We start from the raw sequence: 23891 nt of genomic DNA on the forward strand, positions 1-23891 counted from the left end.
AATATGCACTGTAGGGAATTTTACCGGCCTAAGGAAGTCAGAAAATATGTTGAACAACATGAGGCAAACATCTTACCTACAGTTCTTCACCTTAAGGGCTTGCCAAGGAAGAAAGACATGCTCTTTTGTGAGAATGGAAACTTGCTTGAGAAACTATTTGAAGTATTGGAAGTAAACTACACTTGCAATTCATAAGCTTATAGACTTGAACTCTACCCATTCAGCGGTCTTACGTAACTGTGGTCTCTGCTCACTACCATACTGTCTGCTAGACAAGATGTTTCCAAAGGTATAATAGTGGAATGGTTGATCTGAACTAACCAACCACTTTGTGGCTGGACTTGAAGGACGTTGCGTGTGAATATGGACATACATACTATAAGCCTGAGCAAAAACCTATGGCTAGTGATGTCCCAGGCAAAAATCTGAGAAGAAATACTTGCTTAGCATTTGACTCTATTTGTATCACCCTCCACCTAGGGAACAACACAGAAAACAGGCAGAAACGCTGTCAGAACTGGAGGATGACGAGAAATCCTGTCAAACTTTCTGCTGAACAAGACGTGTGGCTGTGGCTACCTGCACAAGACCTGTCCCTGCTTCTCCCACAAGACAGGAAAGTATGAGAACAACTGGGAACTCCCAGCCTGGGCTCTTGAAGGAAGGCCTAGGCCGTGCCCTGAATGACATGACAGACTCTGGAGATCCACCATGGAGGGCCTCACCCTCCCTGGGAATCAGAGTGGAGATTGGGTGAGGGACTGAAGGGCCTAGTGGGGAGGGATGGTGAGGAGGGGAGGGAGAGGGAGCTGGGATTGACTTGTGAAACAAGCTTGTTTCTAACTTAAAGAAAAAAAGAACTAAAAAAAATAAAGGAGTCAATAGGAGTGGGTGAGATAAGAGAAGGTAACAAGTAGTGAATGAGTTCACAATTCATGGGATACATATAAGAAATTGTCAGAGATAAAAGGATAATGTTAAAATTAAAACTATATGTATATATATACATTATATATGTATATAATATCTATGTTCCAGCTAGAGTAATACTAAGACAAAGTGATTCTAGGCTTTTTTATTATTCAAATTATTTATAATTAAACTACGAAAAGAAAATGATCATTTTGGGTAAAGTCACTGTTTCATATTTTCAGTGAAATAAAAATTCGGTAAAGCAAAAGATAGGAAAAGCATTATTTTCTAAATATTAATATGAATGTGAACCGAGCATTCATGCCTTCCATTAGTTAGTACACTTGGCCCCGTCTGTTCTCAGCTTTGTGCCCTGGCTTGTCTGTCTTCAGCTTCTGTACTGTCACTCACACAGTATCAAAGGACAACAGAAACAAGGCATCAAGACAGATAGAATAACCCACAGATGAGGGTGAGATGAGCAGGCACTTAGCAAACTAAACTCCGTAGCCTCTGGGGGAAAGTATTTTATCCCCTTGTATGTGTTAAAATAAGTACGGCCCTCCTGGTATAGAACACACTTTATTGAGCATATATTTTGTATCTCTTTATTAGTCTAATTCTTTCAGTGCTGGAGCACAACACACCATTATTTCTCCATAGACCAGTTCAGTGCCACTGTAGTATGAAGCATCTATAGAAACACATAAAGAAGAGGGGTTGGTTGGCTCTATTTCAATAAAACATCAGCTACTAAAAGGCAGCCCACTCTCAGTGACACAGAATTTACAATTGTTAATATGATTTTAATCTCAAACTATTACATTTTCTTGATTGAACTATATCATGAACTCAGTGACTTTACTTGAAGTATCATCGATATTTTGTCTATAGACACTTGGTACTAGAAGGGCTTATTTGTGGATTAGTGAGTACTTCTTTTTGGGGGGTCTTCTATTCCTCTGACCCAGTGGTTCTCCATCTTCCTAATGCTATGACCCTTTAATACATACAGTTCCTCATACTGTGGCGACCCCCACCCATACAATTATTTTTTATTGTTACTTAACAACTGTAATTTTGTTGTTGCTATGAACCATAATGTCAATATTTGACATGCTGAGTATCTAATATGCAACTTATGTGAAAGGGTCATTTGACACAGAGGTTGAGAACCACTGTTCTGACCTGTTCCAAAGGAAAGCATCAAGTGTGTCATTATGGATGTTTGTTAAAGAGAAAAACTTGGGGGTTGATCTCCAATCTAGTGTATGCCTGTGTCACACAAACAGACATCCTTTATGGTTATAATAGTCTGAGAGGGACTGCGAAGTCATGGCATTCACTGTGTGGGGGCCACACCCAAAGGACTGGGATGAAAAAGGAAATAACGGAAATGATGGAAACTTTCACGATACCAAGAACATCAGAAGCATGTGGAGGTTGGGAAAGCGTGCTGCAGGTGCCCAAAGGTTGATTTAAAAAGCCATGTAACAGCTGAACAAAGCTGAAAGGAGGAGCCAGCAGCCAAAGGAACTACAAACAGTCTTTTGTAGACAACAAAGCACTGAGAGGTAGGGACCAAGAAAGAAATGATGCTGTGGTCCATTCTCTTTTCAGGTCACCAGAGTTTCTAAGACTTTCTACAAGTGGTCGGTTCTGCTCCTTTGTAGCTCAATGTCTTATAATTGAGACTGAGTCAGCAGCTCAACCTACAGGAAAATTCCATAGTTCCTGGTCAAAACTTAATACTTCTTCTCATGCCTATACTAACTCCAAGTAGTAAATCTTAATAATTCTTTTAAAGAGGAAGAAATACAGAATTTAGGTGAAAATACAAGCGCAAAATAAATATATGCATATATGCATGCAGCTAAAACTATGCAGGAGACTGTTATTACTGGGCCAGCATATATCCAAACAGGAGGTCTTTATTTTGGTAAAGAAGCTAATGGAATGTTTCTCTAGTTCATAAAACCCCCTTTTAAAGCATTTGTGAAAGGTAACCATTAGAGAGACTACAGGAATCTACTCTACGATGGAAAAAGTAACATCTTGAGATTCTTTATTTGCTTAGCTCGTTCTTTTTCTTTCTCCTGTACTTACAGAAAGAAAATCAGGATTTTCTCATTTAATAGGTTAATAAATCAAGGTTGGCTGTCTCTCCACAGTCTCCTAAGTGTACACACTACCTGGGTGGCCTCAAACAGAAGTAAATGGCACATTCAGATGGGATGAGTGACTGACTACATGCTTCGCACTTTAAACTGGGAAACTGAAAGTAAATACTTGTGGGTTTTTATTAAAAACCAGGATATTTTCTCAAGTACTATGTTTACCAGGAACTTTGTAGAGTGTTTATAGCAAATATTTATAGTACTTTCCTTATTTCCAGCGTTTCTTTGAACATAAGTGAATTTTGGCATATACCAATATAGCTTGCTACCTTAGCTTAGATAAAGCATACATTTTCAGTTGCACCACTTGATTTATAATATTATAATAGTAATCAAGCAATATTTTCTTCTTCTTTTTTAATCAGCCAAAAAAACTGGAAAATACATGTCCATTCAAGAAAAACCTTAATATCCTCATAAAGTACATCTTACATGATTTCAACTAACACATACTTACATATACCTTAGTGTGAGCTCAGCTTCTTTATATATTTTTACATCTAACAAGCCTGTCATTCATGAACAATGATTCCTATTATAAAAACAGTAATTTCATGGGAGTCTAAGATGTCTGAATGGCTGTCATAACCTATAACCCCTCTCCCAAAGCACCCTCCATTCTGTATCAAGTGGTTTGCCTTTTCTATCTCAAGCAAATCTTGGGCCATGATATAGGTACTCTCCAGAGCCCAAGGTACCTCTTTGTGACCTGATACTTAGAAAACCATGGTTCCATAAGATGCGTGGAGCCCCATATGGGGAGTTTGGGAAATTCTTTCTATCAGGGTTTAAGCAATTCATTTATTTCCCTGATTAGTTTCTTCAAAGAACATAGCAAGTCTGGATAGACATCGTCTAAAGTACGTCCGTTGCCCATACACTTCCTCATTGGTTGCATGCTACATAAACCATCATGTCCAAGCCATCATCATTTTTCTGTTGGGCTAAGGTCACAATCTCCTTACCCAGTTCCTCTCTGGGTCTCTCCAAATCCATTTTCAAACAGCCATCAGGATGTCCATTTTTTTTTATCGCGTGCAAGATTGCGTGTTTCGTCTGATTAAAATTCTTCTGAAATTTTTAGTACTAAATAAATTAAAAACAAAACCTTGTGATGAGATACACTTTGCCTGAATCTTTGTACCCCCCCCCACACACACTGTATTTCATCTACGCTGATCTCTGTGCCGTTTGGCATGCAAGCTGGAATCCCTCCTGCACCTAGACCTTTGTACACTCTGCTCCATCTCTCAAGGCCAATCCTCTTCCCCTGCTTCCTGTGTCGTCCCAATAGTGCCTTCACCTTTGTCTCCCTTCCGGATTCAGCTCATGTTTGTTTCGTCTTCAAAGTGTTTTCCCTATGCAGCAGTATTTCTCAGTCACCGTGTTGCCTGTACCAAAAGTCACTAAGACTCCTCCAAGGACGTTTCAACCCTGAGAAGCGTGACCTTTGCGTGAGAACCGAGCAGGCAAAACAGAAACTCTCTGAAAGCAATTCCAGTTGCAACCGCATTGCCGAGTCAAGGGTCTGATGAATCCCACCACGGTCTCTCTTCGTTCATGTCCCTTTCCCCATGCGTCATTTCCATCATCCACCTGTCACAGTCACGGTGCATGCTTCTTCGATTTGAGCGATAATTCTACGAAAGAGGTGGGATTTCATACCATTCGCTGTGGTGACCCCCAACTCCTAACTACTAGTGGGCCTGTAAACGGAGTGAAGGTTTCCAAATCAAGAGACTGGCAGGCAGAGCGACGGATCTGAAAAACAGCACAGAGATGCCGTCACGTGGAGGATACACGGGTAGGGAGTGAACGTGAGTGTGATAATTTTTTTTATAAGACAGAGAAGACGAATCTTAAGGATAGAAGAGACATGAGCATAAATCGCGGATCACAAAATTTCCTTTTAGGCCATTAATGTCTATGAGTGGATCTGAAAGCTCCTATGTGACCCCTAAGATGCGTCAGTCATCTCGGTCTCGGGAAACATCCTGCCTGCTTTGCTGACATACTGAAACTGGCTATTTCCCCCTTGTGTGTTAGCACAGTGAAGCCTTACCTCGGACCGGATGCTCCCTCTTTTCTTTGTTTTTGTTTTTTATTAGCTCTCTGAGCATTTTATACAACTTGTTTTAGCTGTGTCTACTCTTCCCTCAACACTTTTTGGATTCCCTTTTGGACACAGCCACCTTCATAGCTTTGCGGTTTTTGTCTTTCTAGACAAATTAGTGCCTGAACATTCTTAGATGTGTGTTCTTCCACGGGGGAGTGCTTTATGCGCCAAGTTTTCTTAGCGAAAACTGTCTCTTCCTCTCCCAGAAGCTAACAATTGCTAAGAGCTCCACGTGAGGGATCGAGTCTTGTGCCCAACTCTGCTCTCCATGTTGGAATTTGGCAGAGGGTTTATTCATATTATCCCAAGCACTATGTACAGGGGTCCCTACTGTGTCAGGAAGAAACTCTTTCTTTGTGTGGTGACTCAACCATTAAAGCTAGGCTTTATAGATATAGTTATAGAGATATAAAATTTATTATTTTATATTGAATTATCTTCATTAAATAATATTCTGATGGACCAGCAAGATGCCAGTGGGTAAGGGTGCTTTCTGTAAAAGCAGACAACTGAGTTCCTTCCTGAAGCTCACAGAATAGAAGGGCAGAACCAAGTGCCAAGAGTTACCCTTTGACTTTTACATGCGTGTGGCACACACACACACACACACACACACACACACACACAGAGGGAAGGGAGGAAGGGAGGGAGGTAGGGAGGGAGAAAGAGAAAGGATGGATTAATGAATAACTTTAAAATTTGTGAAGAATATTATAGAGTTTAGCATTATCTTGACAATCCTAGAGTTGTATACATAAAGTGTTTTAGTCTCTTTTTATCTTTTTTATTTAAATTAGAAACAAGCTTGCTTCACATGTCAATCCCAGTTTCCTCTCCTTCCCCTCCTCCCCCACCCACCCACCAACCCCCAAGCCCTCCACCCAATCCCCTCTCCACTCCCCAGGGAGAGTGAGGCCCTTCATGGGAGATATCCAGAGTCTGTCATTTCATCCAGGGCAGGGCCTGGGCCCTCCCCCATGTGTCCAGGCTGAGAGAGCAACCCTCATTGTGGGATGGGCACCCAAAGTCCATTTGTATGCCAGGGATAAATACTGATCTACTACCCAAGGCCCCGAAGATTGCCTAGGCCTCCTCACTGATACCCACATTCAGGGGGTCTGGATCAGTCCCATGCTGGCCTCTCAACCATCAGTCTGGGGTCCATGAGCTCCCCCTTGTTCAGGTCAGCTGTTTCTGTAGGTTTCACCAGCCCAATCTTGACCCCTCTGCTCATGACTCCTCCCTCTCTGTCACTGGGTACCAGGAGTTCAGTTCAGTGTTTAGCAGTGGGTGCCTGCCTCTGCTTCCATCAACCACTGGATGAAGGTTCTAGAATGGCATATATGGTAGTTGTCAAACTTATCATCAGGGAGGGGCATTTAAGGTAGCCTTTCCACTATTGCTTAGATTGCCACTTGGAGTTATCCTTGTAGATCTCTGGAAATCTCACTAGTGCCAGATCTCTCCTCAAACCTATAATGGCTCCCTCTATTATGGTATCTCTTATCCTTCTCTCCTCTATTCTTTCCCTGATTTAACCTCCTTGCTCCCCCATGTCCCCCTCTCCTCTCGTCTTCTCCCCCTCTCTTTCTCCCATCTCCCTCTCTCCTCTCCCCCTGCTTCCAATCCACTCAGGAGATCCTGTCCCATTCCCCTTCTCTGGGCTACCATGCATATCTCTCTTAGAGTCCTGTTTCCCAGACTCTCTGGCAATGGGCTTGTAGGCTGGCACACCCCGATCCATGTGTTTTAGTCTCTTTTATCACCTTGATATGCTTAAGAAATCTTGAAACACAGGAAACAGGATTTTCAAGGTTCTTGTAGCCACTTCTCTTTAATCTGTAGGAGTTATGATTTAATTGGCCAGAGATGTTGCTAGGATATTAGATCAGTTTGTTTCTTTCATTTGTCTCTTTTTGGTTCCTGACTGGTTCTAATATATGCCTCATGTTAAAATACATAAAAGTTTAGCAGGAGAAATTTTAAATGACTCAAAATATCTACCTATTTTTAGGAATGATCTTTCAGTCAGCCTTGGCTTTTCTACTTGATCTGTCTCCAGTTAATTTCCCTTGCTTCATTCCAACTGTATTTGCCAATACTCGGCAAATTCAAAATTATAAGTTTCCGTTTAATGGGCCCTCCATTTTTCTAATCGTTCTGTAGTACTCCTGTGTGAATACTAGAGTCGGAAGGGCTCCTTAAAAATAGTCTTATCAAGTCCTCCTTCATTTGCTAGCAAAAGATTTGAGACAGGGAAGTGTCTGGAGTTAAAAAGAAACAAATGGCACCACAAAGCAAGACATCTTGGCATTCTGAGCTCACTGAAGGAGACAGGGAAGGCCTCGGGAAGACATTCTGTCTCATCTTCTCTCTTTCCATGTTTCTCCACAAAAGGCATCAAAGAAATCAGAACTTCTCATTCTCAAAGTTGTTCATAGATATTACAACCCTTGTCCCCCAAAGCATGGCAAAACCTAAAACAGTCCAGAGCTCTCCTATCCCATGATCCGGGAAAAGGCCTGCCACACAGAAAAATGAAAATGAATCTGAGAAGAAGCCTCGGTGCATTTCTCTCCTCACAATTTGGCTCTGCCTTCTACATTACTGCCAATTCCTCATTAAACCTAAAGACCAAAATTAGTTTTCCCTGAAATGTAGTGTCTCCATTTCTGAAAGTTTTCATGATGTAAATTGTCATAGAATACGTAAATATGCATATATATGTGTGTGTATGTATGTGTAACTAACATGTACATAGTAAGACACCATCTGGCTAACATCATATACTGTGGCTCATTAATACTGGCCAAGAGCGCTGCTCCTCACAAATATCCTCACTGCACTTGAGTTTTCCCCTTAGGACACATCATAACTCTTTGTACTCAGGAATATTAGTAGGCAATTGAGCTCTATGCTTGCATTCAGGATAGGAAAGTCAGGGGCACATCTGCATAACCCTTGCACTCAGAATATGCTTACTAAAGATGTCTATAAAAAGAAACACACATTAAACAAAGTCATGTCCTAATTAGATGACAAAAATATAAATGAAGCCTTTGCAGAAACAGAGCCCATCCTTAGGAAGCAGAAATAGTTCAGTGCTGGGTAATTCTGAGCTAAAAGCAACACAGTGACATATAAATAACAAAAATTGACCGTATTGGAGAGTCAATCCAAAGCTTAAGTCAAGCTCAAACAATGAGGACTTGGAAGCAAAGTAAGATTGAAGGAGCCATATGTTGCTAAAGACAAGAGTCTTGGTGAACACTGGGGGACTTTTCATGCTCAAGATTATGATATTTACTTTTATACCTGTAATGTACTTCCTAATATACATATATGTGTGCATATACATATATATATATGATAGATGATAGGTAGAGATTATATAGAACATATATATTTATTTATATATATGTACACTCATACATGCATACACAGGGGGATTAAACTACATATCTACCTAAACAAAACCCAGCTAGTTTACTTTCATTTTACAAAGGATATGAGTAAGAAATCTAAAAGTGCATAATGTTTTCTACCAGTAGATATCTAGACATTCTGCCAGATAGTTATCACCAAGGCAGCATGAGTGTCAAAGTCAGTATCCATGTCTGTGACTGAACAGGTTCTGCATGCAAGCTTGTGACATTTTGCTTTCTGATATTTTGCCAGACATCCATGTACTTTGTCTACATTAGATAGTTTTGAATATTCATTTTATCCTAAACACAAATTGTTTATAATTTTCAGTCTGATGACTAATCATGTTAGATGCGGTCACTAAAAGTCTGCTCTACCAGGTTCTTAGAGAAGTCCTAGAGATACACAGGGAAAGAGCACATCCACACCTAAGCCCAGAGCCACCACAGGTCAAGGAAGACAGTGTCAGTCAGAGCCACCACAGGTCAAGGAAGACAGTGTCAGTCAGAGCCACCACAGGTCAAGGGAGGCAGTGTCAGTCAGAGCCACCACAGGTCAAGGGAGACAGTGTCAGTCAGAGCCACCACAGGTCAAGGGAGACAGTGTCAGAGCCATCACAGGACAAGGGAGACAGTGTCAGTCAGAGCCACCACAGGTCAAGGGAGACAGTGTCAGTCAGAGCCACCACAGGTCAAGGGAGACAGTGTCAGAGCCATCACAGGACAAGGGAGACAGTGTCATTCAGAGCCATCACAGGACAAGGGAGACAGTGTCAGTCAGAGCCACCACAGGTCAAGGAAGACAGTGTCAGTCAGAGCCACCACAGGTCAAGGGAGACAGTGTCAGTCAGAGCCACCACAGGTCAAGGGAGACAGTGTCAGAGCCATCACAGGACAAGGGAGACAGTGTCAGTCAGAGCCACCATAGGTCAAGGAAGACAGTGTCAGTCAGAGCCACCACAGGTCAAAGGAGACAGTGTCAGTCAGAGCCATCACAGGTCAAGGGAGACAGTGTCAGTCAGAGCCACCATAGGTCAAGGGAGGCAGTGTCAGTCAGAGCCACCACAGGTCAAGGGAGACAGTGTCAGTCAGAGCCACCATAGGTCAAGGGAGACAGTGTCAGTCAGAGCCACCACAGGTCAAGGGAGACATGTCAGTCAGAGGGAAGCTGAGCCTCCCCCGAGTTATGCGAATTTTCTACTCTGCTTTCTTTTGAACTAGTATGTAAGGTGTTACTGATGTGCAAGGATTCTCCAAAACCTCCATCTCATAGATTCATTCAGAATCTTCTGGAACTTCCCATCATCAGAATCATCTGAACCCATAATGATCATATTTCCCTTCATCCATACATGAATACCGAAGATGTGTTTCTCTTGTGAACTCTCATAATACCAAATGGGGATAAAAATTATGTAGATAATTTAGAGACTGAAAGAGATAGCATTCTTGGAAGAAAAAAAAACAGGTTCAAAGACCTAGAAGCACGAACACAGTGTTTTAGAAGAATTGAAACAAGCTAACAGCAGTAAACATACCTACTGCTCCGTGCAGCAGACTCTGTTCTAAGTTCCCTTCCTGTTATCACATGTAACCTGCACACCAAGAATGGTCCCAGATTTTTCCTCAAAGAGCAAATGAAGAGCACTGAGTCATGGAAAGTCTAAGTCATGCAAGAGGAATGGAAAGAAAACCCACAATCCACAGCTGAGCTGTCCGTCTCCCCATCATGGACTCTGACCATGCCCCTGACCAGGACTCCTTCATCTCCTGACATGGATCTTAGAAGGGAGTAGGGTTAGGGGTGCCAGATCCTGTAATGGCTCTGCATGTAACCTCAAGCTTCTTTCCTATTGTAAGAACAAGAACCAAAGAAAGACTTAAACTCTACAAGTGACAAGAGTACATTATTACTTTAAAAAGAGCTAATTCCTGAGAAGGAAATAGGATGGGGGAAAGTTAAAGATGGGTTGCGGGGGTGGGGGTGGGGGGAGGGCTTGGATGAAATATTTCTCTCTTAGTCATTTTGCCTAGACATCTAAGAGAAATTCAAATTGCTCCATGAAATGTTAAAAATAGAATCTTCAAACCACATGAGCTTTAAGCAAATCCGTTACAGAACGACCATGTTGCCACTCCTTGAACATGGTCACTTAGGAGAGCAAAGATAAGGAACTGTCATGTGGGAGTCTAAGGGAAGATTAGAGATGTTTGGGGGGGAAGCTTTTGGGTCACAGGAACCTCCAGGCCAAGAAGCACATCAGTGATCCATAGAGGACAATGTCAGCCATGACAGAGGGAAAAGATAAAGGGACATCACACGGTGAAGCTGCTGTAGTGTTAAGTTACCCTTACGACTGGACAGCCCACATGACTCAGTCTGTGTGGGGGAGAACTGAAAACTGTGATTACATTATTGTCTAAGCTGGTCCAGAATGTGTTCTGAAGGCCACACACACACACACACACACACAGCAAGAGGTCACGTGGATTAAGACTCAGTCAAGGAAATGTTTAGTTTCTGGGACTCGGTATACAACCGTTGAGCACAGAGCCCAAGTTTAGCAAAAGCATGAAATTGTAATTTATTGAAATTGTTTCAAAAGATGTATTTTTTTATTTCGAATCCACAAAGAATTATCCACAAGTTCTCCAAACGTTGTTAGTGATGCCAAGGGTTTAGAACCCACAGTGAAGCCTTTTATTTGCGGGGGGGAGGGGGATGTTGGATACCATAAGCATGCTTGTAAGCCATCAGTTGCCTCTAGTCCATTTTCCTGCTAAAGGCTGCAAGCCGGATATTGTTACTGAGCCTTCAGCCTGGTGGCTAGAATTTGTACTACTGAAGTGAGGACATGTTTGTCTGTGGCATCCAAGAAAACACAGAAGGATACTGGTTAACTTTTGAAGACTGTCATTCCTGTGACATGAGGACATGCTCAGGATCTAGGACGGAGCTCTCTTTAAGGGCCTTGCTGAGATAAGAAGACTTTCAGCTCCTCCTTAGTCCAGAGCCGTCATGTTCCTAGAGCTCCGTTGCCAGTTCTGTCTGGTAGGATTCTTGTATGTATATTCCTCAAAGGATTCTTGTATATTCCTCAATAGCTTCTTAACCAAAAGTCCCCCACCCCCAAAAATGTCTGAACTCAGGGTCACACCTCAGAAGTGCATTACTTTGGCTTTTAGCCTGTTTTATATCTCATGGAATTTCCCACACAGAGAATACAGTGTCCAGGACAAAGAGACCTAGAGCATCGTCTCACTTAAAACACAGTGTTTGGACAAAAGCAACATCTACCCACTTAGCAAATATGTCTTTCCAGGGCAACATATGAGAAATGACTCTAAACAATGTAAAAGTGTACATTTCTTTATATGTTATACATGTGCACATTTTTATTTTAAAGTTCATTTTAAGTATATTTCTACATGGCTTTTCAGCTATTCTGCACAAATTAAACCCAGCTAGTTTTAAATCTATTTTTAATCACTATTCTAGCCCTCTTAGGAATTTGCTGTCGCATAAAATAGATTTTTGTTGACTTTTCCTTCTTCCCTGGACCTAAACCTATAAAGGATTTTTCAAGGTTTATTCTGTTTAAAAATGATGTGTCTGTGTGTGGTTACGTACAGGTACCTACAGAAACCAAAGGGATGGGCCCTGGAATTATCAGCAGTTGTGAGTCACCCAACATAGGTGGTCACTGAAACCCAGGCCTTTGAAAGAGTCATGTCTCGTGCCCCAACCTATGAAGCTTTTGGCTTTTAATTTATATTTTATGCCACTAGTTAGCTATTCAGTAGAGGAACATGCAACGCACACACACACACACACACACACACACACACACACACACACACACATGCACGCAAAATAGTTACAAGGCACATAGACCTGTGTGCTTTCTCACAGAATGGAGTATAAGAAGATCAAGAAGGTAAAACTGCTATTTTCTGGAAAACTCATTAAAAACTTTGAACAGTGCAAGTGCTTTTTTTTTCAGCTACTAAATGGAATTTATTTCTTTTTGAGAATTGTTTTTGCTGTGAAAGCAGAAAATAAACCCAGTGGAAAAAGGAACCAGGAATGTGAGTAGACAATTCACAGTGGAAAAAAAAATGCCTTTAAAGGTGGAAATATGTTCAGTTTTTGTGACAATAAAATAGACTAAAAGTAAGGCCTTGTTTTCAGAAGTTAATCTTGCAAGGTTTAAACTGGCTTTTACAGTAATTTCTGAAGAAATAAGAAAATAAAACACATATATGTTAGCTGTGCTATAAATTAGTTTAAATTTGAAGCAAGTAGGTCATTTTCTAACAGTCACAGGGCTCCTTATCTTCTTTATCACCCTCTTGTCAAGGGCAAAGTTTAAAAAGTGTTCCCTCACCATCTGTAGCTGCATTTTCAATTTATCTGTTGTTTCCTCTACCGTGGTAAATTGTTTTTGCTTATTTTTAATTAAGCTGTGTTTACACGTTCAAGTCTCTATTTTGGTCATTGCCATAGTTTCCGACTGTGAATGAAAACTATAAAGCAGTGATTCTCAATCTGTGGGTCTTGACTCCTTGGGGGAGGGTGGGGGTCAAATGATTCTAGGGGTTGCCTAGAATCATTGGAAAACACGTATTTACATTACCATTCTTAGCAGCAGCAAAATGACAGTTATGGAGTAGTAATGAAAATAATTTACAGCTGGGGGGGTCACCGCAACGTGAGGAACTGCACTAAAGGGGTCTCAAGCTAACGCTGAAGGTTGAGAACCCACTCATCTAAAGGGCTTCCTTTTTTTATTCCGTTACATAAAGCAGCAGCAGAAACGCAACTCACTACTCTCTTAGAAAAAAACAGTCTCTACTCACACTGGCTTTAGGAGCAGCATGCTCAGTAGCTCAGCCAGTTCCTCCGGTAGACTCCGAGTCTCGTGACTTTGAACTCCGGTACCAGACACACAAAATGTGTTTCTAATAATGATTCAGCTTGCAGGGCAGCGAGGTTTCAACCACACAGAAACCCACTTGAACTTAGCTGCAGGGAAGAGCTGAGACTGAAGAGCAAGCCAGAAGCTTGGTGCCCGTGGACGCTGTCATTCCTGTGTGGGCAGCCCCTCTCGGTGTTACTACGGTTCGAGGCACTCCTTTGCCCAACATGAATTCCTGTTGGAAATTTAGAGTTTAACGTTATAATTCTTCATTAAAGCTTGCACAAACCTCTTCACCTTTTCTCTCAATTACATTCTTTGAAAAAGACTCATTCCTTCCTACACTCTTTTATTTCTCTTTGAAATTTAATGGCTGAGACACTCAACGTTTCAAAATTGTTCCTTTATTTTGCTCATGTTATTTTGCTAATGGCCTCAGACTCGCTTTTCCTTTCATGACATTTGCTTAGAATAAGTCTTTATTCTCCTATAAGCATATATGCATTATATATATATACATATATATATATATACTGAAAACCTGAAGTCTTAAAAATTTTATTAAGAAAGAAATCAGGACATAGTTTGCTTCATGTAAAGGTCGTAGCTCTTCTAGCTTCCTTGCAGAAAGCCATCAGAAGATTAATTAAATAGCTTGTTAAATTCTAGTTGCTTATATTTTGTGTTGCTTAGTAAAATGATAATATTTGATATTTCTGTCACAGTTACTGATAGATTCCCAAGCAGTCAACTGCTGCAAATCAAAAACAAAGTTCCAAGTGTCTCCAAGTATATCCCAGAAATATGTGTTAACATGAAAAATATTTCTGTAGTTTTTACTTAAATATATGCTGAGTTTTGGAATGCAAAATACAGAAGGTTTAGTTTGTGATAATTATGCCTTCAAAGCTTTGTTTTAGGACTCATGGTCTAGAGTCCAATAAGGAAGGTAGCATCCCATTTTTAAATGTGCACAGTGATGTTTGTAAGTCCTTTATGTTGTTAGAAAAAACAGTCTTCCATGTGTCCACATTGGAATATGTCTCCCTCGGGGTGCCAATAATGCAAGGCTTTCTCAGTGCAGACCAATTTTCCAGTGTGAAACAGGTGAAGGAAACATCTCCCACCAGGAGAGTGAGCAAACCTGTTTACCACCTTCTACAGAAAGTGTGGCTCTTCAAGTCCAAGGCCCTTCCTCTGATCCCAAGACCCTTCCTCTCATCCCTAGACTCTTCCTCTGATCCCAAGACCCTTCATCTCATCCCAAGACCCTTCCTCTCATCCCACGACCCTTCCTCTCATCCCAAGACCCTTCATCTCATCCCAAGACCCTTCATCTCATCCCAAGACCCTTCATCTCATCCCTAGACCCTTCCTCTGATCCCAAGACCCTTCATCTCATCCCTAGACCCTTCCTCTCATCCCACATCCCTCCCTTCCTCTCATCCCAAGACCCTTCCTCTCATCCCTAGACCCTTCCTCTCATCCCACATCCCTCCCTTCCTCTCATCCCAAGACCCTTCCTCTCATCCCTAGACCCTTCCTCTCATCCCACATCCCTCCCTTCCTCTCATCCCTAGACCCTTCCTCTCATCCCACATCCCTCCCTTCCCCTCATCCCAAGGCCCTTCCTCTGCACTCAAACTCCCTATGCACACAGCGCCTGGATCCTCTGAGTGGTGGCCTCCCTTCAACAGGCCTTGGGAACCAACTGAAGCTCATTATACTTGCCACTTACTGTGCCACCAGTAAAATGGCTTTGTCTCTGTCCCAGGATTCGCCTATATTCAGCCAACATTTGTGAGACAGTAACAATGTTGTTTTTAACCTTATAATAAGAAAACCCAACCAGAGAGAGAGAAGCAGAAACAGAAATACTGAGATTTAATCTCAGAATAATTCTAAGGTAAATATTCCAACTATTTTTCATACGGAAAGAATCTAAGGCACAGGCTGAACAGCTGTCTCAGGGAGTAACAGCCCTAGCTGCTCTCACAGAGGACCGATATTCAGATCCTGGTACCCACATGAGGTGCCTCTCAATTGCTTGTTAATCCAGTTCCAGGGGACCTGACACTCTCTTCTGGCCTCCACAGGCATCTGCACACACATGGCACACATACACACAGGCACTCACAAGTGCACATAAACTAAAACAGAGTATTTTTTAAAAAAGAAAGAAACCAAAACAAGGAAAAGAGTTTTGTCACACCATCTGTTAAAGACAAGAGTGTGGACTGGAGCCCAGGCAGAACCCACCTAAGTTCATGATCTTAGCTACTATACTTTGTCACTGCCTTAGGAGATGAAAACTTTCACTTTCTCTGTATTTTAAAAGACTTTCAGCTCCTTTGTGGGTGCAACATGTATGAGTGTTTTGTCAACTTGTAGGTACGTGTACTGGTTATGTGCCTGATACCCTCAGAAGTCAGAAGAGGGCACTGGATCCCCCAAACTAGTCACGGGTGGTTCTAAGCAGCCATGCAAATGTTGGGAACCAAACCCATGTCCTCTGAAGGAGCAGCAAGAGCCCTTAAGCTGTTTTCCATCTCTCCAGACCCAGTTTTGCTCTTCCTTAGAAGCAAAGTCCAAGCCAACTTCACCACGGAGCACAGACAAAAGTAGAACCTCATTCTCCCATGGTTTTCCCGTAGAATCATGATGATGTAGATTATCCCATGCTATCATTTCTTAAAGTATGATCTGAGTATATGAAAATGTTCATACTCCCCTGAATAATGTGTCTTGAATACGTCTGTTAGGGACTATTCCAATAATGCTTTCGTTGTTTAAAATATTTCAGTGTTTATCCCAATAGTCAAACCCCTTGACCTAGAAAACTGGTTTGCTCCTATTATCCTTTCTCCTTGCTTTCTCAAGCAAGCAAACAGCCTTTACCAGCCAGCCTAGTAAGAAAAGGTGGAAAACATTACATTTCAGAGACTTAAAACAATAATAATATACACACCACCTCCTGAAGTTGCAGCCCGTACTAATGACAAACACCTCTTCAGTAACCAAAAGAGCAGTGATGGTTTTCATTGGGGAAAGACTTCATCAGTGTCCCTGACATTTCTCCCTCGTCAGCAGGGCTAAATTGACCAGTGCTGTATAGCTCCTCTCTGTGTGGAGTGTGTGTGTGTCTGTGTGTGTGTGTGTGTGTGTGTGTGTGTGTCTGTGTGTGTGTGTGGCCACTGCCACTATCAAGCACGTCTTCGGATGGAAATCTAGCTAGAGCACATGTGTATGAATAATCCTAGCCACTGCCTTTCTGGGATGACTGTGGGGAGATGACATGCTTCTACTGTACTCAGTTTCAGTTTGTGGACCCCTGTCCTTGCGGCTATTAAAAATAGTCTCCATCTCTCCCTAGCCCAAAGGAGCAACAAGCTGACAAAACCATAGTAACAGCTTACTGTGTTTTCCACAAGATGCTACCAAACAAAATCTAGCAAACCTGCCTCTGCTTCTGAATTCCCCAAACAAGGTGTCAGTTTTGTTATTTCTTTTAACTGATTTAAGCAATTACAGAAATCCCCGAAGGGTGATTTTGCTATAATTATTGCATCATAGATTCTCCAGATTATTAATACAAAAGCTTCTGGTAAAAAAAAAAAATAGAAATGGTCTTTCAAAGCGTCCTAGGAAACTAGGATTTTCTGCCTTTTTTACTTCCACCTGCTTTTGTTGGGAGCGAGCCCTGGTACCCTCTGCCCTCACACTGGTTAGCAACTTCTGCCTTGTTCTTTCTGCGGTCTCCCTGTTTTATCAGCCTCCCCCAGCGCTCCGTCTCCTCACTAGGATGCAAGCTCCACCAGACCAGAGTTCCTGCCTTCCTGCGTAGACTGTTCCTCATCGGAGCAGGTGTGTGGGTCGCCAGTATTCACTGTTGCGTGGGTGGTTTACTTACTTTGTAGTGTGCCTTGGTTAGCGTAAGTTGAATGTACCATGTGAGAGGAGAGCTGTAACCTTACACCAGGAGCACGTGACTGATACCCTTGACTTTCTACGTATATTTCATAATGCTCACTATGGCCTCTGAATGGAACAGTGCTCCCCAAAACAGGAATTTTGCTCTGGGGAAAGGAAAGAAAACACGTGGTTTGCCAGCAAACATCTGGAATTGAGGTATGCGCCAGCCATCCAAGAGGTTGCGAGAACTCGGAACCATCGACATGGAAGATTTGCAACTCCTGAGACACGGTTTGGTGCACAGATTCATCTATCTCACTCTCTCTCTCCTACATGCATCTGAAACAGATTGTGGTCGGCACATTATGTGATCAAACCCTAACGCTTTGCAACCTCAGAACTGGCTGAGACCGAGCACCTGTCTGGACCACAGCGCGACGCCGCAGTGTCTGCTTGGCTCCTCAGATCTTCAAAGGCTGAAGTTTGGGGCCCAAGCACTTTTTGAAATTTAAAAAATCTCATAAATGTTGCTGTTAGTTTTAAAACAAGCTCATAGACCTCTGTAAACAGTAAAAACTGAAGAGATAAATCAGATCAATGCCCAGAAAAACAAAACAAAACAAAACAAAACAAAAAAACCCCCCACTTAACCACTACAGGAAGGAAAGTTGATCACTCGACAAAAGACCAAAAAAAAAAAAATCTAGACATGGCACTAGTTCAATCTATACCAAAAAAAAAAAAAAAAAGTATACATCCTTAACAAATGAATAAATTCTCACCCAAATGTGCATGTTAATTAGAAACATAGGGTGAGCCAAGGGAGCTAGACGCATAACTTTCAAGGGAAAATTCTGACCTGAGCCTCTGGTGCAGCCCCGGATGTGCATCGGGAGATGCGTTAGTGCAGAAACAAGCCTCACCTCCCTGCTTCATTGTCTGAGCTGCGGAGTCTGCAGGGGTGCGGGAGTGAAGAGTGGATCCCCACAGTCATGATGGTTCTTTATTCCAGCGCACGGTTAGAACAAACACCCTCGGCTGTTTCTCTTAGTAAGACAGATGCTGTGTTGATCCCAATAAGCTGGCTTCGTTGTAATTTTAGCTATCTCTATAGTTAGATTGTCAAATGCCTCCCGGTGTCCACTGAACCATCGCGAGGCTCAGCAGTGGCCCGGTGCCCTCGAGTTACCAACTTCCCTTTGCCAATGGTTTACTGGAGTCCTTTCTGTTTGTTTATTTCCTTCTCCTTGTGAAGCCACCCTACGGGACATATGGACTTGTAACAAGGCTCAGCTACTCCTCGAAGCATAGCCATCCTCCGTTTGCCTAGCATGGATAAGCCACTTAAACTCAGTTGTGTCACCAAGGATCCAGACATTCTGTGCCTGTCTGCAAAGATGTTTTTGGCTAAATGTCAGCAGCAGTTACAAACATTAAGCGCAAGCAAAATCTCATGAGGAAATTGCAATGGATCTTTCCTGAGATTAAGGACAGAAGCTTTTTTTCTGGTGCTTCATTGGCCCTAGGTACATGATTTTCCAGGAGTAGTTACATGGTCCATAGTATATTCATTTCCTAGAGAAAACAATATCCCTGTAGAATTTGTTAATAGCATCATATCACTTAGCTTTCTCTCACGTAGTTCTACTGTTTGCGAAAGATAATCTGCATGAAAGAGGGAAAAAGAAATAGTAGAAAAGCTATCATCATTTTGTATTATGTTACCCATGTTATTTATATAAAAGTTAATTCTAGCAAAGTAGCACCATGGATAGCTGGATTTCAAAGATGGTTACATTGTTTTAAAAAAAAATAGCCTTTCATCTCTGAAACTTGTAATTCTGACTGGTTGCCTTGGGTAGTGATGTGCCCAGGGAAAGCTGTCTAAATGGGCACTGGCATTTTCTAAAATGTCTACAGTTTCCTGAATTTATCAGGACATAAGGATTTGGTTGGAATCTCCACATGCTCAGGGCGATGAAAATTAAGCTAAGGGTCCTTGGATGACTTACTAAAAACAAAAGCAATACATGAAATTATTTACACACAAACAAAAACTGAGACGCTCATCAATATGAGGCTTAAAATACGTTCTAACATGAGTTGGTGGAGTATGAAGGACTCCTCCAAGGCGTGTGTTGGCTTTGCCATTGTAGGACAACGCAGTGGCGGGCCCTTCCGAGCTGATGCTGTCATAAGGGGATCGATGTCTACCAGCCAACAAGGGTTCCAGTGCAGAGAATGGGCTCAGGCCAGTTTCTCCACCTCGCATGCGTGCGCTTGCCCTTTTCATGCTGTGACGTAACAACCAAGCTGTCCCCAGACATGGACCTCACTCTCGGGCTTCCCAGCCTGCCCGCTGCTTATCATTCCCCCGGTGTAAGACAGTCTAACCGGAAAACACAACGAATAAATTCAGAAAGGCAGAAACAGATGGGATCCAAAGGCCAAACGTAAATGAAAGTACAAACAGGCATAAACTAACCTCACCTTCCATGATAAGTAATATGCAACTCTGAAATCTGGAAGGATCTAAATCTCCAATATGCCCTCGCGGTGCTAGGTTGTATTTCGTGGGCACACTGTGAATGCGAGAGAATTCGTGGGAAGAAATTGCCTGCAAAGACAGATTGGCTGACTGGAGACCGCAGTGCTGTGCAGAGACTGAAATGCTGCGGGTCCCCAGGCTAATGACCTTATCTTAAGGACTATCTCCCTGAACAGCCCTTCCTTGCCAACCTTGCCAACCTTGGTATCAGAGCCAACACCCCGTCATTTTTAGATAAAACCTTTGGAAGCTGTCAGCTTAGCAAAGCCCTACCTTCCACCAACCCAGAAGCTGAGAGCCGGTGGCATCTGATGGACACGATAGGAAAGTTGCTCTCATCTTGCCAAATCATTTTCAGTTTGCCTCGGTTTATGATTTCTTTGTTCTGTAAACCATAATACTTCATGAAGCCACTCCTGCTCTGCTATATGGAATTTGTGGTAACCTAGATCTGTGTTCCTGGGATACGGCCACTCAAAATGACTCCAGGATAACCTGTCTCGCTTGCGCTTTAAGACGAGAGCTGTGGTTTTGGTGCTGACAATACTTGATTGCAATGTCCTCCAGGCTAGGTGTGAAAGACCCACGGTACTCAGGGAAGAACGCTGTGTTTAGACTGGAGTCCAATCCCTAAGATCTCTCACAGTTTGTGTGTGAGGGTTTCAAAGAAGGAACGCGCTCGAAGTGTGAAATATTCTGGCCCACAGCTAAGGTACCCCAAACGTAAATGTTAAAAAAAAACACGTGAAGGAGTGAAGGGAATGCAAGGTTGTAGTGTGTGCGTACCAGCACCAGTACGTCAGTTTTGCTTCGTCGAAACATAACACAAGTCACAAGTGTGACTTTAAATTTTGCACTGACTGGTTTTTATAAAAAGTGAAACTAAATAAGGGAGTCAACCAACAACGTGCTGTATTTATCCAAAAGGTCTCCACCAGATTCTGTAGAAGCAGACTGAGACAGGGATGTGGGCACTGGTGTTTTACCAAAGGAAGCCAGCGGTGACGGCGGAAGGGTTGAGCTGGGGTCTGTCCACGGGCGAGAGCAGCGTCTTTCACTCTGCGACTCTTCCACGCAGGCACTTACTCATCCACTGCTATTGACCACTGAGACTAAGAGTATGACGTTTCGCTGGGTTCCCTTTGGCTAAGCACCATTCTCCAGAAGAGCCGTGATAAAAAAATCACATGAACACTCTTGGGGGCTGGGGTGCACATGCGCATGCCAGGTGTAGGGCTTCTGGCCAGGGAATGCAAGTGTGTTATCTTCATACCTAATAATTTTAAAAGTTCATTTTACCACTTGCAAACTTCAGTGAGTGTGTGTGTGTGTGTGTGTGTGTGTGTGTGTATACAGTGATTAAGATGAGAGTTTCTAGCAATTTCTTTGACTTATTAGTGTTTACTACTGGATTGTAGTAAACACTGCAGCTATGAGTGGCATCTGGATTTGAAATGCGCTTTAAATTGAGCTTTACTCTTATAACCAGTTTCAAAGCTTAGTACAGAAAGTACATCTTATTAGGTATTTTACGTTTAATATTTATATAATAGTTGACTCAAGAGGAAGCAGGAAGAGAAAAGGTAACCCAAACAAGTGAGACAGATAGAAATGTAAGTAACATTATGGATATAAACCTTAAGACACTAAAATGGAGTCATTAACTGTTAGGTGATGAATACTGCGAGAATGGAGAGCATGCTCTTCACACAAGACCACAGCAGGGTGTTCAACTCGATTCCATTGGTCTACCTGTCTATGTTGGTGCCAATACCAAGCTGTTTGCAGGACTATAGCTCTCTCCCTGGAGAGTGGAGTGGGGATTGGGTAGGGGGGTGAGATTTGAAGGGGGCAGGGGAGGAAGAAAGGGAGAGGGAGCTGGGACTGACATGTGAAGCAAGCTTGTCTCTAATTTAAATTTTAAAAATAGATTTGAAAAACAGAAAGACCACAGCAGGTGCCTCGTGACTGCAGCAGATAACAAGCCAGCCTCCTAAGAGGCCACACAGATATGACCTCACACACTTATTGGATGAAGGCTGGTTTTGAGACACTAGGGCAAGGCAATACATTAGCAGCATTCCTAAACCACTAAGGAAACTTTCATAATAATGAGTCCAAACACAAGAAAGATATAAAATGTCCAAATATCCAAGGTCGTATGGGCTAAATAGTACAATTTTACAGTAAGTAATGCAAAGTAAAAACACTTTTGAAAGTGTGTCACAGAGCAATAGAATCAGTCATTTTGTCAATGGTATGCTGAACACTGCAAAGTAGACCATCTGCTAAACACTCTTAAAAAATCTGAAACTTCATCTTTTCACACATTGTATGGTCATAATAAAAGAACAAAAACAAATACTTCCAAGATTAATGTAAATTCATCAGAGGACTGAAAACAAACAAGCACTTTGATTTTTTTTTCTCTCCCTCTTTTTCCTGGCTGCCTTTCTTCTCCCCTGCCCCCTGTGCTCCCAATCTGCTCAGGAGATCTTGCCTCATTCCATCTTCTCTGGGGTACCATGCATATCTCTCTTAGGGTCCTTCCTGTTTCCCTGACTCTCTGGCAGTGGGATTGTAGCCTGGCACTCGCCTGATTCATTTCTAAAATCCATATATGAGTGAGTACATACCATGTTTGTCTTTTTGTGATTGTGTTACCTCACTCAGGATGGTTTCTTCTAGTGCCATCCATTTGCCTGCGAATTTCAAGATTCCATTGTTTTTTCCACTAAGTAGTACTCCATTGTGTAAATGTACCACACTTTCTCTGTCCACTCTTCAGTTGAGGGACATCTAGGCTGCTTCCAGGTTCCGGCTATTACAAATAATGCTGCTATGAACATAGTGGAACAGACAGATTTCCTTGTTGAATGAATTTGCATTTTTGGATATATGCCTAAGAGTGGAATTGCTGGATCTTGTGGTAGACTGATTCCCATTTTCCTGAGGAATCTCCATACTGATTACCTAAGTTACTGTACAAGTTGGCACTCCCACCAGTGGTGGGGGAGTGTTCCTCTTTCTCCACATCCTCTCCAGCATAAACTGTCATTGGTGTTTTTGATTTTAGCCATTCTGACAGGAGTAAGATGGTATCTCAGAGTTGTTTTGATTTGCATTTCCATCATTGCAAGGGATGTTAAGCACTTTCTTATGTGTCTCTCAGTCATTTTACTCTCCTCTACTGAGAATTCTCTATTTAGTGCTGTACATCACTTTTTAATTGAATCCTTTGGTGCTTTAGACTTGCTTCTTGAGTTCTTTGTAGATTTTGGAGATCAGCACTCTGTCAGACGTGGGTTTAGTGAATATCTTTTCCCATTCTGTAGGCTGCCTTTTTGTCTTGTTGACTGTATCCTTTGCCTTGCAGAAGCTTCTCAGCTTCAGCAGGTCCCATTTATTAATTGTCGATCTCAGTGTCGGTGCTACAGGTGTTATGTTCAGGATGCTGTCTCCTGCACCAATTCATTCAAGGGTACCTCTCACTTTCTCTTCTAACAGGCTCAGTGTGACTGGATTTATGTTGAGGTTTTTAATCCATTTGGACTTAAGTTTTGTGCATGGCGATAGACATGTATCTATCTGCAGTCTTCTACATGCCAGCATCCAGTTATGCCAGCACTACTTGTTGAAGATGCCTTCTTTTTTAGCTTCTTTGTCAACAACCAAGTGTTCATATGTGTGTGGGTTAATATCAGGGTTTTCAATTCGATTCCATTGGTCTACTTGTCTATTTTTGTAATACCAAGCTGTTTTCAGGACTATAGCTCTATAATAGAGCTTGAAGTCAGGGATGGTGATGACTCTGAATGTTGCCTTGTTGAATAGGGTTGTTTTGCCTATCCTGGGTCTTTTGTCTTTCCATAAAAAGTTGAG

At 42.2% G+C, this 23891-nt stretch overlaps 1 long non-coding RNA gene across 1 annotated transcript in view; it reads right to left on the bottom strand.

Moving 5' to 3' along the window:
• Positions 1 to 1506: 1506 nt before the first annotated feature.
• LOC110342406 overlaps positions 1507 to 23891 on the bottom strand; it is a 35422-nt gene continuing 13037 nt past the window's right edge. The window contains exons 2-3 of the long non-coding RNA XR_002384464.2: positions 13491 to 13784; positions 1507 to 4850 (exon numbers count right to left, since the gene is read on the bottom strand). This is a non-coding gene — a long non-coding RNA (uncharacterized LOC110342406). The remainder of the gene's footprint in view (positions 4851 to 13490; positions 13785 to 23891) is intronic.

The sequence above is a fragment of the Mesocricetus auratus genome, unplaced genomic scaffold (assembly GCF_017639785.1).
Source record: "Mesocricetus auratus isolate SY011 unplaced genomic scaffold, BCM_Maur_2.0 Super-Scaffold_100011, whole genome shotgun sequence".
In the NCBI taxonomy this organism is placed as follows: domain Eukaryota; kingdom Metazoa; phylum Chordata; class Mammalia; order Rodentia; family Cricetidae; genus Mesocricetus; species Mesocricetus auratus.